Source organism: Rhinoderma darwinii, chromosome 2, assembly GCF_050947455.1.
Source record: "Rhinoderma darwinii isolate aRhiDar2 chromosome 2, aRhiDar2.hap1, whole genome shotgun sequence".
NCBI lineage: Eukaryota > Metazoa > Chordata > Amphibia > Anura > Rhinodermatidae > Rhinoderma > Rhinoderma darwinii.
This window is the reverse complement of record NC_134688.1, coordinates 283,455,075-283,472,939: the sequence shown is the minus strand read 5'-3', so window position 1 is coordinate 283,472,939 and position 17,865 is coordinate 283,455,075. Positions and strand designations below refer to the sequence as shown.

At 43.6% G+C, this 17,865-nt stretch overlaps 1 protein-coding gene across 2 annotated transcripts in view; it reads right to left on the bottom strand.

Annotated features, from left to right (window-relative positions):
- LOC142743013 (uncharacterized) overlaps positions 1–17,865 on the bottom strand; it is a 50,571-nt gene that overhangs the window by 30,185 nt on the left and 2,521 nt on the right. Inside the window, exon 2 of one of the 2 annotated variants that reach the window (XR_012881479.1) lies at positions 17,010–17,158. The exons of the other annotated variant lie outside the window; for it this stretch is intronic. The gene's annotated coding sequence lies outside the window, so the exon portion shown is untranslated. The remainder of the gene's footprint in view (positions 1–17,009; positions 17,159–17,865) is intronic. 2 annotated transcript variants of the gene reach the window in all.

Sequence of the window (17,865 nt, the reverse complement as noted above, 5' to 3'; positions counted from 1 at the left end):
CCCCTTGATATACAGACACACTGTGTACTTAAATACAATCATGTCAGACACTGTGAAATAAAGCACCACACACACAGTGTCCCATAAAATGTGGGACATGCTGTGTCCCTAAATAAACCACCACACAGTTCCCACTGTAGATAGTGCCACTCAAAGTGAACCAATTTGTTTAGCAAAAGAGGTCATATCTGCCCTGGTGGGTAACGTTTGTACCAAAAGGCGGAGATCAGACAGGGTGGCTGGTCTGTCATTGCTATAGCAGGGTGGGCCACACACGGAGGTGCAGAAGAGGGTCTGTGCTTACTTTGACTGGGTTTCCTACTGGTATCTGGGAGGAATCCAAGGGCTGACGCAGGGAGTAAATAATAACGGGAAACTTTGTGGGGGATGTACAGTTGGCATTGTCTATTGTACGGGGGGACACCTGGGAGGCCATAGGCTTACGAGAGGGGAGTCAAGCAGTGACTTCCCTGGGAGAAGTTGGATAACCAGTGGAGGGATATGCCGACAGGCAAGTGTTCATGGTGGGATGGAAGGAGCACTTGGAGTAAAACCTCTGATGGCTTGGGTATGGGGAGAACATAGCCCTGAATGTCTGTAGCAGCGGTTGCAGGGTGATGACTGGCAGATGGCCAAAAGCAGAAGTTTTAGGAGGCTGGTGAGGAACAGGGCCTTGCCCGGCGATGTACGGAGCTTCAGGGGGAGGAGAGTCCAATGAGAGCCTAGCAGTCAGTACCGCTGAAGGATGCTTCCATGTGGATAGTGGGTTTGAAGAGCCATCAGCCATATTGGATTGCGTCTATGGTGGAAGGAGGTGTATCGCCGACATTTGAGGTGGTATGCAGGGTGAAGGATGGCACCATATTAAAGCCCACAGGATCCAGTGAAATGGTGGTGGCATGGGTAGGATCAGGTCCAACTGTAGGCCTGAAAACAGGTGAGGTAAGAGCCGGGCGGCCATCTTGGCACCAAGCCGCGGGTTGCTAGGTCCGGTGTAGATGCTAACTGGTCATAATAAGATTCAATATCGCCCTGAGGAGAAGTAGGATGAGAAGAGAGTCTCACCATAATCTTTTTGGTTGCTTTCCCCATGAATGATGACTGGATGTCAGTGGATTAGGTAGCAGCTAGCAGAGGAGCTTAGCGATGCAAGTTTTCACTCTCTCATAGTTGGCCACGCCCCCCCCCCATAATAATTGGTATAATTTTAACCATAACAACTCATTTATTAAACTTACAAACTTACTTTTAGCGACTGGTGAAATATATAGCCAAATGTATGTGGACAACCCTCCTATTTATTCAGATCAGGTGTTTAAAGCCATGCAATCTTCATTGACAAACATTGGTAATAGTATGGGTCCTACTGAGGAGCTAACTAACTTTAAACAAGGCACTGTCATAGGATTCCATCTTTGCCACAAGTCAGTATGTAAAGTTTCTCATCTGCTAAATCTGCCATGGTGAACTGTAAGTGCTATTAATATGAAGTGGTAGCGTCTATGAGTAACAACAACTCAGCTCCGAAGTGGTCGACCATGAAAATGAACAGAGCAGTGTGGCACGTAAGAATCACCTATTTTTGCAATACTCACTACAGTGTTTCAAACTTCCTCTGACATCAGCACAAGAACTGTGCGTCGGGAGCATCAAGAAATGGGTTGCCATTGTCAAATAGCTGCACACAAGCCTAAGATCATCATGTGCAATGCCAAGTGTTAGCTGGATTGGTGTAAAGCATTCCGCCACTGGACCAGTGGAAACGTGTTCTCTGGAGTGTTAAATTATGTTTCACTATCTCTCAGGCTGATGGACTATTCTTGGTTTGGCGGATGCCAGGAGAACGCTACCTACTGCAATGCATTTGGTGGAGAAGGAATTCCACATACTCCAAACTCTTGTGGAAAGCCTTCCCACAAGAGTGGAGTCTATTATAGCCGCAAAAGGGGGCCCAACTCCATATTTACGTCCAAGTTTTGGAATGGGATGTCCAACAAATTCATAAATGTGTGATAGTTAGGTGTCCACATATTTTTGGCCAGATAATGTAAGCCATCATACTGCAACATACACTGACAAATTAAAAAGTTATAAGACCTGGAATGACGAGGGGTGAAGAAAAATAAATAAATATAATAAACTGGTACTAAGGTTTAAAAATAGCCTTTCTGTAGTCCTTAAAGTGTTAGGCCTTATGCATACCACACAGCCTTGTGCACGGAGGCTGCACAAAGGCACACGTAGTCCCTACAGCTACCAAGAGTTAGGCACTACATGTGTTGCTGAATGGTGCTCCATACTCCTCTGTATATTATAGATCTTGGGGAGAATACATCTGTAATACGGCATCTGATGGAGCAAGCCACAATTTTTATTCTGCTTTATTCATATGGAATCTGACAAAAAAAAACTCTGTATGCCTTCTTATGAAATACTTATGGCAAGGCCTTAAAAAAGTATTTTGGTGACATATTACGACTATGTACAACTGGGAGATGGTTGGGAGCCGTAATACACTGTACATGAGGCCTAAGACGGTACACATTCAGATAGTCAATGTGACTGTAATGTGTTCTTATGGATGTTGCAAGATCTTGGATGTCCCCATCAACACATATTCTAAATTGCTGCTTAGCCCAGGCCTTAGGTCTAATACAGTCATTTATGATATAAGAACCAATTTCGCAAAGAGTTAAAGCTGGGATTTTCATAGTATTGTAGTAAACGGATACCCAGTCAGAACTGGATTCCTATTTGAAATTGTACTTTTTGTTCAGTTTAGCTCTACATAGGTGCAGAAATAATAATATATTGATCATGGGCATTCTTGCTAAAAATCTATCCATCTAAAGTACAATATGAAGAGCATATCTGGCTTCTGACAAAGTAATATGAGTCTTTAAAGTAGCATCAGCGTTTGCAGATAAGTAGCTACATCGACTTACCTGCTAACGCCGATGCTGCTGCAGAATCAACTGTAGCCTCTGGTGCCGGTGTCCTCGCTCGTCTGACACGATGCAGGACCTGTGAGTGACGACACAGCGTGATCTCTCGAGAACACGGCTGTGTCTACACTGCCAGAAGCTGGGCGTTGTGAAGAGAAGTGGATGACACTTCTCATCAGAGCGCCCAGCTAGTAAAAGTATTAAAAACGCCCCGATGTACGCACCTAATACACGCCCACTTGGACTTTTACTTTTAAACACACCCACTTGGACTTTTGCAAGCCTCATTTGCATAACTACAAAAATGGTCATAACTTGGCCAAAAATGCTCGTTTTTTAAAAATAAAAACGTTACTGTAATCTACATTGCAGTGCCGATCTGCTGCAATAGCAGACAGGGGTTGCAAAATCGGGTGACAGAGCCTCTTTAATTTGTTCCAGAATGGTCCAATTCTTATTTTAGCCAATTTTTTTGCAGTCGTTTAGTGAGCTCCGACTCTTGACAATAAGATGATCACAAAGTTTTCCCTGCTGGGACCCCCAGCGATCAGATGTGATCTGTAGTGTAACCAGGCAGTAAGTGTTCAATTTCCCTGCAGAACCACCACAGGGGAAAGTAAGCAGTACACAGTTCTCATTCAAATGAATGAATTGTCTGTGTAATGCAGGACAGATAGGACGGGTTGGTCCTACAAAGTGAGAGACATTCTTTGTAACTGCTCTTCACTGTGGCCAGGAGATGAGGATCCTGAACAGGTGAAACCATTCTATTAAATCAGAATTTCCTAATACGGCATATGAAAATGGGTTCCCTAAACCGGCCAACCCCATTAAATGGAGAAATATTTCATTTTGGTGCAGAATATTAGTGTATTTTAATGGAATGAAAAAGGAAAATGTGGCATATTTATTAGGTGTCGTGTCATTTTGATAAATTTATTTACACAGCAAAACCTATTTTCAACATTATAAATACATTTAGTTCAATATCTTAATAAATGTTTTGCTAGGTTCACACTACGTTTGAAATGGAGCGCCGAATGTATGTCACAGACATATGTACTGTATGCCTATAAAGTTGCATACATCTGCCATCAACACCCAGTAAAAGTACACCAAACATTACATATTTTTTCCTTTACAGTTGTATTTAAAGGGTACCTGTGATCAGTTTTTACCCTCCCTAAACTGGTCCCACCACCCTCTAGTTCAGGGGTCTCAAACTCGGCCGGGTAAGTGGGCCACATATATAAAAAAATGCGAAGTTGACGGGCCGCATTACTTTCAAATTTGATACAATACAAAATTATTGTTAATCAATTAGTTATTTGAACTGCTATAACACTATATTACTATAATAATAATACTACATTACTATAATAATACCGCTAGGTTTAAAATTTGAGAGATTTCTCCACGTGCTTATTTCAACAATCCAGTTTTCCAGTTTAAGGGTATGTTCACACGGCGGGGGTCCGTAACGGCTGAAATTACGGGGATGTTTCAGCCTGAAAACATCCCCGTAATTTCAGCCGTACCGGCATGTGCAGGCGCTTGAACGCCGCGTCAATTACGGCCGTAATTAGCGCTGCTATTCATTGGAGTCAATGAATAGCGGCTCCAATTACGGCCAAAGAAGTGACAGGTCACTTCTTCTACGCGGGCGTCTATTTACGCGCTGTCAATTGACAGCGGCGCGTAAATATACGCCTCGTGTGAACAGACAAACGTCTGCCCATTGCTTTCAATGGGCAGATGTTTGTCAGCGCTATTGAGGCGCTATTTTCAGACGTAATTCGGGGCAAAAACGCCCGAATTACGTCCGTAAATAGGCCGTGTGAACATACCCTAAGTGTCGCTAAATGCAGTCCGGCGGCTCAGTTAGCAGTGTTTGGCAGACACACATGTCAAGATTGGGCAGCCCCTTTTTAGATAGAGCCACAGTGCCCACTGTGGATGCTGCCACAGTGCCCTCTGTGGATACTGCCACAGTGCCCTCTGTAGCTGCTGCCACAGAGTCCTCTGTAGATGCTGCCACAGTGCCCTCTGCAGATAATGCCACAGTGCCCTCTGTAGATAATGCAACACACCCCTAGATAGTGCCACAGTGTCCTCTTTAGATGCTGCCACAATGCCCTCTCTAGATGCTGCCACAGTGCCCTCCATAGATGCTGCCACAGGGCCCTCCGTAGATGCTACCACAGTGCCCTCCGCAGATGCTGCCACAGTGCCCTCTGCAGATAATGCCACACATACCCCAAGTAGATAGCTCCATTGGGGCTCCCTCTAGAAGTGGAATCCCCAGCCAGGGTGTTGCCGACGCTTTGGCTGGGGATTCCTTTACTGTTGGAGCCCCTGACGTCACTGTCCATACACAGTGACGTCTAGGGATCCTCCTGGACTGGAATGTGATATCAGGGGCAACCCCAGAGCCAGAGTCCTGGAGCAGAGCACTAGTATAGGCTCTGCCCTGGAACTCTGGGGAAGCCATTAACATCAGTGTCCATATATGGACAGTGATGTCAGGGGCTTGCCCAGAGCTGGAGTCCCGGAGCAGAGCCGCTTCTAGCACTCTGCCTGGGATTCAAGCTCTGCTCCTGACATCACTGTCGATATATGGACATGGATGTCAGGGGCAACCCCAGATCTGGAGTCCCGGGCAGAGCGCTAGTAGGCTCTTCCTGGGACTCCAACTGTGCTCCTGACATCACTGGGACTCCCGAACTGGGAAAGCCCCTGACATCACTGTTGATGTATGGACAGCGATGTCAGAGGCTTCCCCAGAGCAGAGACTATACTAGCGCTCTGCCCGGGACTCCAGCACTGGGGAAGCCCCAGTCATCGCTGTCCATATGTGGACACCAATGTCAGAAGATTCCACAGAGTCCCGGAGCAGAGCGGATACTAGCACTCTGCCTGGGACTCTGCTCTGGGGAAGACCCTGACACACTGTCCATATATGGACAGCGATGTCAGGGAATTCCACAGAGTCCCGGAGCAGAGCCTATACTATCGCTCTGCATGGGACTCCGGCTCTGGGGAATTCATATGTGTTCATATGTGTACAGCGATGTCAGTTCCAGAGTCCCGGAGCAAAGTCTGTACTAGCGGCTCTGTGTCCCGTGGGCCGCGTGCTTGAGACCCCTGCTCTAGTTCATGTGAAGACCTAATTGTATGCTTGTCTGTCCCCTGTACTGCAGAATACCGTATCAAAAGAAGTTTTAAAATGTTCTGCGCCATTTGCGCCCAGGGGCGTAGCTAGGGGGGGGCAAGCGGGGCATGTGCCCCGGGCGCAGTTCAGAGGGGGGCGCCAGCGCCACCTCCTACTGCACTATAATTGTACCTGCGTCGCAAGGACACAGGTACAATTAGAAGCAATGAATGACTGGGCACGTTCCGTGCCCGGCCATTCAGCGCCTTTCCCCGAATGAAGCGACTGGTACCTTTTGTACCAGTGACACTTCCGTCGATGAAAGGCGCTGACTGACTGACAGGGAAAGTCATCCTGCCCAGCCAATCAGCGCCTTTCATAGACGCCGCGTTCAACCCCCTGGAGACCTGCGCAGAAGAGAGCAGGTCTCCATGGCTGCCGGCCGGCGTGGGAGCGGGAATAAGGTGAGTTTGAAAAAATTATTATTTTTTTTTATTGTAATAGAAGTGTGTGTCTGTATCTGCGGGGGAGGGGGACTTTATCTACGGGGGGCTATATCTACAGGGGGACTATATCTACGGGGCTGGGCTATATACAGGCGGACTATATCTACAGGGCTGGGCTATATACAGGGGGACTATATCTACAGGGCTGGGCTATATACAGGGGGACTATATCTACAGGGCTGGGCTATATACAGGGGGACTATATCTACAGGGCTGGGCTATATACAGGGGGACTATATCTACAGGGCTGGGCTATATACAGGGGGACTATATCTACAGGGGGGCTATATACAGGGGGAGTATATCTACAGGGGGGCTATATACAGGGGGACTATATCTACAGGGGGGCTATATACAGGGGGACTATATCTACAGGGCTGGGCTATATACAAGGGGACTATATCTGCTGGGCTATATACAGGGGGACTATATCTCCAGGGGGGCTATATACAGGGGGACTATATCTACAGGGGGGGCTATATATAGGGGGACTATATCTACAGGGCTTGGCTATATACAGGGGGACTATATCTGCTGGGCTATATACAGGGGGACTATATCTACAGGGGGACTATATCTACAGGGGGGCTATATACAGGGGGACTATATCTACAGGGCTGGGCTATATACAGGGGGACTATATCTGCTGGGCTATATACAGGGGGACTATATCTACAGGGGGGCTATATACAGGGGGACTATATCTACAGGGGGGCTATATACTGGAGTGGGCTGTCTATAGAGCACCATATACAGGGGTGGGCTATATAGTATATAGCCCCCTGTAGATATAGCCCACCCCTGTATATGGTGCTCCATAGATAGCCCAGCCCTGTAGATATAGCCCCCTGTAGATATATTCCCCCTGTATATAGCCCATCCCTGTATATAGCCCCCCTATGTATAGCCCACCCCTGTGTATAGCCCACCCCTGTATATAGCCCACCCCTGTATATAGCCCACCCCTGTATATAGCCCCCCTCTGTAGATATAGCCCCCCCTGTAGATATAGCCCTCCCTGTAGATATAGCCCCCCTGTGTATAGCCCAGCCCTGTGTATAGCCCAGCCCTGTAGATATGGTCCCCCTGTAGATATGGTCCCCCTGTAGATATGGTCCCCCTGTAGATATGGTCCCCCTGTAGATATAGCCCACCCCTGTATATAGTCCCCCTCTAGATATAGCCCACCCCTGTATATAGTATCCCACAAATAGCTCCCCCTATAGTGCTCCACAGAGAGCCCACCCCTGTATATAGCTCCCTTGTACATATAGTCCACCCCTGTATATAGTGCTCCACAGATAGCCCACCCTTGTATATAGTATATACAGGGGTGGGCTATCTGTGGAGCACTATATACAGGGGTGGACTATCTAGTGGAGCACTATATACAGGGGTGGACTATATGTACAAGGGGGGGCTATATACAGGGGTGGGCTATCTGTGAAACACTATATACAGGGGTGGACTATATGTGGAGCACTATATACAGGGGTGGACTATATCTACAGGGGGGCTACATACATGGTTGGGCTATCTGTAGAGCTCTATATACAGGGGTGGGCTATATCTACAGGGGGCTATATACAGGGGTGGGCTATCTGTAGAGCACTATAGGGGGAGTTATTTGTGGGACACTATATACAGGGGTGGTCTATATGGGGGCACTATCTACAGGGGCTCTATGGCAGGCACTATCTACAGGGGCTCTATGGCAGGCACTATCTACAGGGGCTCTATGGTGGTACTATCTACAGGGGGCACAGTGTGTGTGTGTGTGTGTGTGTGTGTGTGTGGGACACGGTGTATGGTGCTATTATAATTAGAGGTGCAGTGTATGGCGCTATTATATTTAGGGGCGTAGTGTGCGGTATAATGATAACTTTATATTTATTTATAGGTGCAGAAATGTTGGAAAAGTGAGAAGCTGAAGACATGTGAGCGGCAAACTGCAGAAATGGACTGGGAGAAGTCATCATAGAGGTCTGGACCAAATGGAGAAAAATAACTAGAATCTGAGACGTCACCGGTGAGTCACTCAATGTAAATGTTTGTTCTGCCTCTAATCAGCACTGTAGTCACTGTATGATCTGCAGCGAGATGATGGGTGGTATGATTATGATAGGATTTATTTTTTGTGAAACAGCATCTCCCAGCATGTCCTTACCATTGTTCGGGCCATGCTGGGAGCTGTAGTTTTACGCCGTACACACCTATACGGCAGGGGTTGCACTAAATTGAGCTGTATTTGTGCTGGTGTTGTATATATGTACTGAGCTTGGTTCTGGTGTTGTGTATAGAACCATATTGCTTGTGAAATGTACAAAGAATTTTATGCTCGAGTTACATAAAAAGAAATGACACGTCGATTGGTAGAGAAAACAAACACGGCGAGGGGGAAGGAGATGTTGGGGGGGGATGGCGCCAAACTGAATCTTTGCCCCGGGTGCTGGAGAACCTAGCTACGCCTCTGTTTGCGCCTAACTGCATTATACTGCAGTATACAGAAGCATAGTCTACTCCATCACCAGCAGTTGTCAGCTGTATAATACAGCTTACATTCAACTGTAACAGATAGGATCGGAGTTAGCTTAATCCCAATAGTGACCACAGCATCTAAGTGGTTAGTGCTGATGGTTGATATGGCAACCGGAGGCCTAACAATGGCCTCCAGGTCTGCCATCTTCAGAAGTCTATGAGGCAGGGCCCATGTATAATAACAGCATTTAGGCATTCGGACATTCAAGTCCCCTAGTGGGACTAAAAAAAAAAGGGTGAAATAAGTAAAAAATAAATAAAATAAAAAAGTTTCAAGTTCAAAACAAAAAATTGCCTTTTATCTCATAATAAGTCTTTTATCATTGGAAAAATGAAGAAAATAAAAAAAAGCTATACATAATTGGTATTGCCACGTCCGTAACCAGACGAACTATAATGTTATTTATCCCAGATGGTGAACGCCGTAAAAAACAATGCCAGAATTGCTGTTTTTTTGGTCACATTGCCTCCACAAAAATGGAGTAAAAAATGGAGTAAAAAGTTATCAAAAAGATGCGTTTACCCCAAAATGGTACCAATAAAAACAACAGCCCATCCCGCAAAAAACAAGAACTCACACAGCTTCGTCGATGCAATAATAAAAAAAGTTATGGCTCTTAGAATATGGCAACACAGAAAACAAATTTAAAAAAAATAAATAAATAAAAGGATTTTATTGTGCAAAAGCTGTAAAACATTTAAAAAGATATAAATTTGGTATTGCCATAATTGTATCGAACCGCAGAATAAAGTTAACATGTCATTTATGGTGCATGGTGAACGTCGAAAAAAAAGAATAAAAAACAATTCCAGAAGTTACTTTTTTTTTTTTAAAAAAGTGATCAAAAAGTCGCATGGTGTTAATGGTACCAATAAACCAATAAAAACTACAGCTCATCCTGCAAAAAATATACGGCTGAGGCGATGGAAAAATAAAAAAAAGTTATGGCTCTAGTAGGGGATGAAAAAACATCCTTATGCGCAACCTCGAGGGGAACATTCCTTCAGTTTCATGAAGGGGTTACTAAGGCCCTAATATTTGGGAACAAGGAGGGGGCAAACAAATCTGCTGGAAGCGAGGGTGCACATATTATACCAGGGCAACACGTTCCGAACACAGTTTTCCAGACTACAAAGGAGGAAAGGTCCCAAAAAAATGTGCAGAGTGTGTTCCAAAAGGGGGATAAGAACGGCCACCATTTCTCATTGCGACACTGGCCACATCTGTGGATTATTAATTTTATTATTTACCCCATTATTATAACACCTAATGCCCTGATGTACTCTGTCCAGCTTACATATACTCCCACATTATAATCTGAAGTAACAGTAAAACCCCAAAAAGAACTACTACCAAGCAAAATCCGCGCTCGAAAAGCCAAATGGTGCTCCCTTCATTCGTAGCCCTACAGTGTGCCCAAACAACAGTTTATGTCTACATGTATGTGCCCAAACAGCAGTTTAAGTCTACATTGCCATACCCGGGAGTACCCACTTAACAATTTAAGGAGTATTTGTCTCCAGTGGCACCAGCTGAATATGAAAGAATTTTTCGTTCATAGCCACTACTCAAAAACATCTATACCATGTGATACCTGGCTTCCATCACCTACTTTTGGTTCTTATCCATGTAGACACTGTTCCTTCTGTCCTCTCATGCCAAAAATGAAGAAATTTGGCAATCCTTTAGATGGGAGGTCCTATGAGATTAGACAGTTCATGAATTGCCAGAGTGCGGGCGTAGTATATATTGCGCAATGCCCATGCCCTAAAGTCTATGTAGGCAAAACTATTTAACAGTTTAGAAGACGAATCTCCAAACATTTGTCTAGACACATGAGATGTGTGCATGAGAATGATACTAGATCCATTAAATTTTGGGGAATCACTTTGTTGAAACCTGGTTCCAGAGGAGGTAATTTGGACCGTAGGTTGTTGCACGGTGGATTTACCGCCTAAATAGCCTTAGTCCTGGTGAACTCAATGAGGGCTTTACCTTTGTAGCCTTCTTGTGAATATAAATATTTCATTAATCCTAAAGCCTTTATGAACTGTACATACAATCCTGTATTTTCTATAAATAATAAATATATAAAAAAATATTTTTGTCTTTTTAATAATGTCAATGTTGGATAATTTTCTAAATATCTCTTTGTATGGTGGGATCGCATATTGTCTTCATCAATGTTTTACCCCTAAATATATATATATACCTCGCTGATGCTCCTATTCCCGGTTGTTTCTCTGATCTTTTCTGAGTTTTATACACATATATTTAAATAAATATCTTGTCTTTGGGAAATCCATCTATATGCCTTAACCTTTTGTCGATATGGTTATTGATATATTTTTATATTTTTGCATATTGTCCCAATATATTACATTCCATCAAGTAGTTGGCTACTGACATAGAGAGTAATAAACTTATTTTGTAGCATAATTGATTTACTCTATATATTCTCTCACACTTTGTGTTATATTTTTGCATCTAAGTCCACTGTTATTATAGTGGCCTTTCTCTTTTCACATCTGGCAGTCCTGTGGTAATGTACTATATCACTTACAAACTTGTATGTGCTCCATATGTAAGTTCACTAACATGTGCAGTGACCTGTTGTTTATATTTTTCAAATCCGGTGGAATTTCTTTCAACTGCGGAGGCGCGAAAATGAGCCCCTCATTGGTTGGGCAGTAGCGCCACTTGGTTGGAGCATTCTCCTGTCAATCAATCTATCCACAGGAGTGAAAGCAAGTCCTTCATTGGTTGGGCATTAGTGCTGTGGGATTGGAGCATTCGCCTGTCAGTCTCTAGGGGTTTCTTTCTATGAGAAACATTTTGATTGGTAGCATCAGTGCAGGGTCACAAGTGAGGTTATAAATAGAAGACTTTGTTGTGATTGCTGCCTAAAGCCCCATTTTCCCCTGAGGACGCCACTGCGGTTGTGAAACATGTCGGGGGGGGGGGGGGGGGCTTTACTTGTTTTAAATTCAATGTGTCCTGTTAAACCTAAGTCCTTTGCAAATCGGACTGCAGCCGCTATTTTAGGTATCTCATCCAGGCAGTGTGGCCATTGGAAGTGGTAGTTTGACCCTGCACTCAGATAGCACAGACTACTGAGCAATAATAGCATTGCCATACTGGGACTTTCAGTTCACATTGCGCTTTTAATTTTCACTTGTATGCTTTATAGTCATACCACTATAAAAGGGGAGGGGGTGGAAAGAAAGGGAGGGGATGGAGGGAGAAGAATGAGGAATAAGCAGAGGATAACCACTGGTAAAGCAAGCACTGGGCTCAGCGTTATTATAAAAATATCAAAAATGTATTAACAAAATGATTTAAAATGTGACAAAGGTAGCACGTAATGCAATCCTGTGTCTAAATAACAAAAGTAAACACAACACAAAAACACATACAATGAACAAACATAAATAGACATCACAGGCCGGGCCGGGTCACTAATAGATGGCTAGGTATTACCCATGCGAATTGAGGCTACTGGTTGATGCACATGTGGCTTGCGTCGACTAAACTCTCTACCCTTTTGGCTCTAAACTGACATTTACTGTAAGCCATAAAAGGAATCTACTGCTGGGACGGACAATCTTTACCATCAGCCGCCATTGTTATTGGGTTCTCTCCAAGCTGCTGGATACGACACTGACCGCTGGAAAGGCAATACGCCTATAACCAACAGATTGACACTGCCAAAGGAACTTACTGACTATGCGCTGATCCATACTCCAGAAGCCACGTCATCTGGCGATGAGTATATGATTTGGAAACGTGTCATTGATTAATCGCTATTGGTTTCATATTATGATCTGTCTGTCATGTTAATGTAACCGCTTATAATGCGGATGCAATAAGGCTTATTTGTTTTTACATGTTGGCACAATCGTTACAAATGTTCCTCAAGAGGTAATAACACTCACCTCATATCTGCAGCTGATACGTCCTTCATGCCCATGTGGTACACACCAGCTGGGTGGTTCGCCTATCATTCCCCATTGAACGGGACTATCTCTAGCTCACTACCTGTTACTTTAAGTTACTATATATTTGCAATCGTATGCAACACTGTGTACTATATGTGTACTATATATGTTTACATAAACTAACGGTAGAGATGATTTATGTGAGCTATCTATAGTGAACCGGCCGGGCCTGTGACATATATTTATGTTTGTTCATTGTATGGCTGGGTTCAAACAGAGTTTTTTGCAGGTTGAAAATCTACCTCAAAATTTAGTTTGGAAGTTTGAGGCAGATTTTCCTCTGCCTGCACGCCGAATTTTGCGGCGTTTTTCGCCCGTGGCCATTGAGCGCCACGGGCATAAAACTCCACTAAATACGCTTTCTCTGCCTAAATGCAGTCTAAATGCTCACTACACCACTAGATAAATTCCTTTAGAGTGTCGTTTTCAAAATGAGGTCCCTTCTCAGGGGTTTCTTTTAATATTTCACACTAGAGCCTCTGCAATCCCCAACCAATGCTGTGTAAATCACAAATTTAGGCCTCAAATTTGCATTGTACTCTTTCACTCCTGAGCCCTGTCCAGGCAAAAAATTAAGGCCACATGTAGTGTTTCTAAAACCGAGAAACACACCATAATAATTAAAGAGCTGTCTTTTCACAGTGGCACACAGCATATTGGGCGCTGAAATGGCATACAGTGGTGCTAAACATTTCTGAAACCTTTTAGAATTTTCTATATTTCTGCATAAATTTGACCTAGAACTACAGCAGATTTTAGTAGATAAAGGGAACAAAATCAAACGAGTCAAAAAGATTAGACATTTACTTATGGAAGAAAATGATCCAATATCACATATCTCTGGCAATAGCATGTGAACCTTTAGGATTAGCAGATAATTTAAAGGTGAATTTAGAGTCAGGTGTTTTCAATAGGATGACAATGAGGTGTGAGGGGGCGACCTGCTTTAGTGAAAGAACAGGGATCTATCAAAGTCTGATCTTCACAACACTTGTTTGTGGAAGTGTATCATAGCTGAAAGAAAGGAGAGGACCTCAAAAGAAGAGTTGTTGATGCTCATCAGGTCACATTTGAATATGCACCACAGAAAAAAGTGGGACATAGAATAGGATTAACCCCTTAATGACCGGGCCATTTTGCACGTTAATGACCAAGGATTATTTTTTGTTTTTCCACGGTCGCATTCCAAAAGTCGTAACTCTTTTTTTATTCCGTCGACATAGCCGTATAAGGGCTTGTTTTTTCCGGGACGAGTTGTATTTTGTAATTGTACCATTTTTAGATGCTTATAACATATTGATTAACTTTTATTAACTTTATTTTAGGAGAGAATTGAAAATAAGCAGCTATTCCAGCATTAATTTTCACGTTATAAATTTACGCCGTTTACTATGCAGCGTAAATAACATGTTAACTTCATTCTATGGGTCGGCACGATTACAGGGATACCAAATGTGTAAAGGTTTTATATGTTTTTTCTACGTTTGCACAAAAAAAACCCTTTTAGAAAAAAATTACTTGTTTTTGCATCGCCGCGTTCCAAGAGGCGTAATTTTTTTATTTTTCCGTCGATGTGGCCGTACGTGGGATTGATTTTTGCGGGACAATGTGTAGTTTTCATTAGTACTATTTTGGGGTACATAGGACTTATAGATTAACTTTTATTTTATTTTTTATGGGGGGAATGGGAGAAAAGAGAGAATTTTGCCGTTGTTTTTTGCGTTTTCTTTGGACGCCGTTCATCCGGCGGTTTAATTAATGTGTTCATTTTATTGGTCAAGTTGTTACGATCGCGGGGATACCATATATGTGTATGTGTGATTTGTTTTGACCGTTTTATTAAATAGAACCACTTTTTGGGGCAAAAAAGTAGTTTTATTTGACTTTGACTGTAATTTTTTTTTTTTTTTTTTTCACAAACTTTATTTAACGGTTTTAGTTTTTTTTTTTTAGTCCCACTAGGGGACTTCACTATGCGATATGCCGATCGCATATATAATGCTTTGGTATACTTCGTATACCAAAGCATTATTGCCTGTCAGTGTAAAACTGACAGGCAACCTGTTAGGTCATGCCTCTGGCATCGCCTAACAGGCAGATGCTGAAGACAGACCTGGGGGTCTTTGTTAGACCCCCGGCTGTCATGGAAACCCGACGGCGACCCGCGATTTGTTTGCGGGGGCGCCGATCGGGAGACAGAGGGAGTTCCCCCCTCTGTCAAACACATTAAATGCCGCTGTCACTGTTGACAGCGGCATTTAATGGGTTAAACTGCCGGAATCGGCGCGTGCTTCGATTCCGGCAGTTGCAGCAGGAGCCAGGCTGTGTATAACAGCCGTGCTCCTGCCGCTGATCGCGTGGGTAAACTGTCAGTACCCGCGCGATCACAGGACGGATATATCCGTCCTCCTGCGCGAACTAGCAGCTGCTGAGGACGGATATATCCGTCCTTCGGCGTTAAGGGGTTAAAAACACAAAAAATGGTCATACTCACAAATTGGGAAGGTATAATCCCAATAGGACGCAGCCAGGTCAAAAATGCTGCTGAAGGAAAGTGCACAGGTGCGTCACTCCCCTCAAGGCTAGTGGGAGTGGCTATTATTATTTAAACGCACCTGTGCACTTTCCTTCAGCAGCATTTTTGACCTGGCTGCGTCCTATTGGGATTATACCTGCCCACATTTGAATATAGCGCGGGACATTTTAAAAATAATTTTCATAATGCGTGGGGACAAATAGACATGCGTTTAGAAAGATTTTTTTTTACAGCCTTTCTCAATAGCAGATCCCATGTTCAATATAAAGGCCTTGTTGACGAGGTGTTTAATGCGTTTTTGCCACGTTTTACGCGCCAAAAAAAACGCATGCTTTAAGCTTCCCATTGACATCAATGGAAAAATGCATTGCAGTGCATACAACGCATTTTTTTTACGCTCGCGTGTTAAAAAAGAGGCATCAGGTCAATTCAGGCACATAAAACGCGTCAAAAACGCAGCTAATTCCCACAGTCAATGTGAGTCCTTATTATGCGCCTAAAAACGCGTCAAAAAGGGTATGTTCACAGGCAAAACGGCTGTAAAATACAGAGCTGTTTTCAAGGGAAAACAGCCTCTGATTTTCCGCCTTTTTAAAGCATCAAGCATTTGTTTATGTGTTTTTTGCAGCCGTTTTTAAAGATGTTTTTCTATTGACTATTGGCTCAAAAAACGGCTCAAGAATTGACATGCACTTTTCTTATGCACCATTTTTTTCAAACGGCCGCGTAAAAAAACGCCCCGTTGGAACAAAACACAGTTTTTCCAATTGAAGTCAATGGGCAGATGTTTGGAGGCATTCAGCTGCAGTTTCTTCAGCCATTTTTCGAGCCGTTTACGCCCCGAAAAATGGCTGAAAATAAGCCGTGTGAACATACGCTCAAAAAGCGCTTTTCAAAAAACACTAGTGTTTTTGATGCATTTACACTTTGGTTTTTTTGACTGCCATGTGAATAAGCCCTAAAGAAGATCATTAGTGAGTGCGATCAGTAGATAGTTACTACTGACCTTTGTGGTCCATGTGACTCCTAAAGAGATATGGCTGGGTTTTTTGCAGGAGGAAAATCTGCCTCAAAATTCCGCTTTCTCTGCCTCCCATTGATGTCACTGGGAGGTCAGAGGCGTAAACGCCCGAAGATAGGGCATGTCCCTTCTTTTTCCCGTGAGCCGGTTTTTCCGCTCGTGGGAAAAAAACGCCTCTGAAATCAATTGGAGGCATTCTCGACCGCTTTTTGGCGCGTTTTTCGGCGCGGTTTCCACGTAAAAAAACTTGCCAAAAAACCCTGTGTGAACTGTGTTTTTGGGCAACACAGAGGCTCAGTGGTTAGCACTTTACCTTGCAGCGTTGGGTTCCTGGACTCAAATCTGACTATGGACAACATCTGCATGGAGTTTGGAGATTTCCTTCCCGTGTTTTCTTGCGTTTCCTCCAGGTTCTCTGGTTTCCTCTCAAACTCACAAAATGTGGTTGTGGTTTTTCCCAGTCTATGAGAGAAAAATGCTTTGTGCTCAGCAGGGCGTCAAAGTCTATTTGTCCTAGCAATTGGTGGGATTCTCAGTACCCAGACCCCTACCGAACACAACTTTTGACATGTCTCTATGACACGTCATACCTTTTTTTTTTTTTGTTAATGGCAGTGAAGGTTTTATTTCACTGACAACAAGCAGGATCCCAAAAATGGTGAGGAATTGAAAGAAAAGAAAGTTGCGGAACCATTCATTACACACTGAATAAGCGTTATTTGCAAAGAATGTAAATATGTTTGGCAAGTGACCAAAGCTTACTGTCCATTAGGAAGACATAATGACATCTTCCTCAGTTGATATAATATGTTGTGATCTCTTGGCTGCAGATGAGAACATAATCCAACCTTGATAAGAACATTTAGAATCAGGGTGAGCTGCATTCCTGCCAAATGCATCTTGTCTGCAAGTTATTTGAACAGGTTCCATAATATCTGATGTTCAGTGTCTGATATACCCCCTGTGTATCCTGTTTTGCTACAATAGGGCACTGAGGGCAAGAAGGTCCTTTGGAGCCACCCATTGAGCCTTTATAAAAGAGCATCTTCTACTATTGGTGCCCACTAAGTATGGACATCTCTTAGATGACAAAACAGTGAGTTCTATGTGTGCTGGCTGCAAAGCCCCAAGACTGTGGGTGGTAAGGGGCAGAATTTTCTTGCATTTAG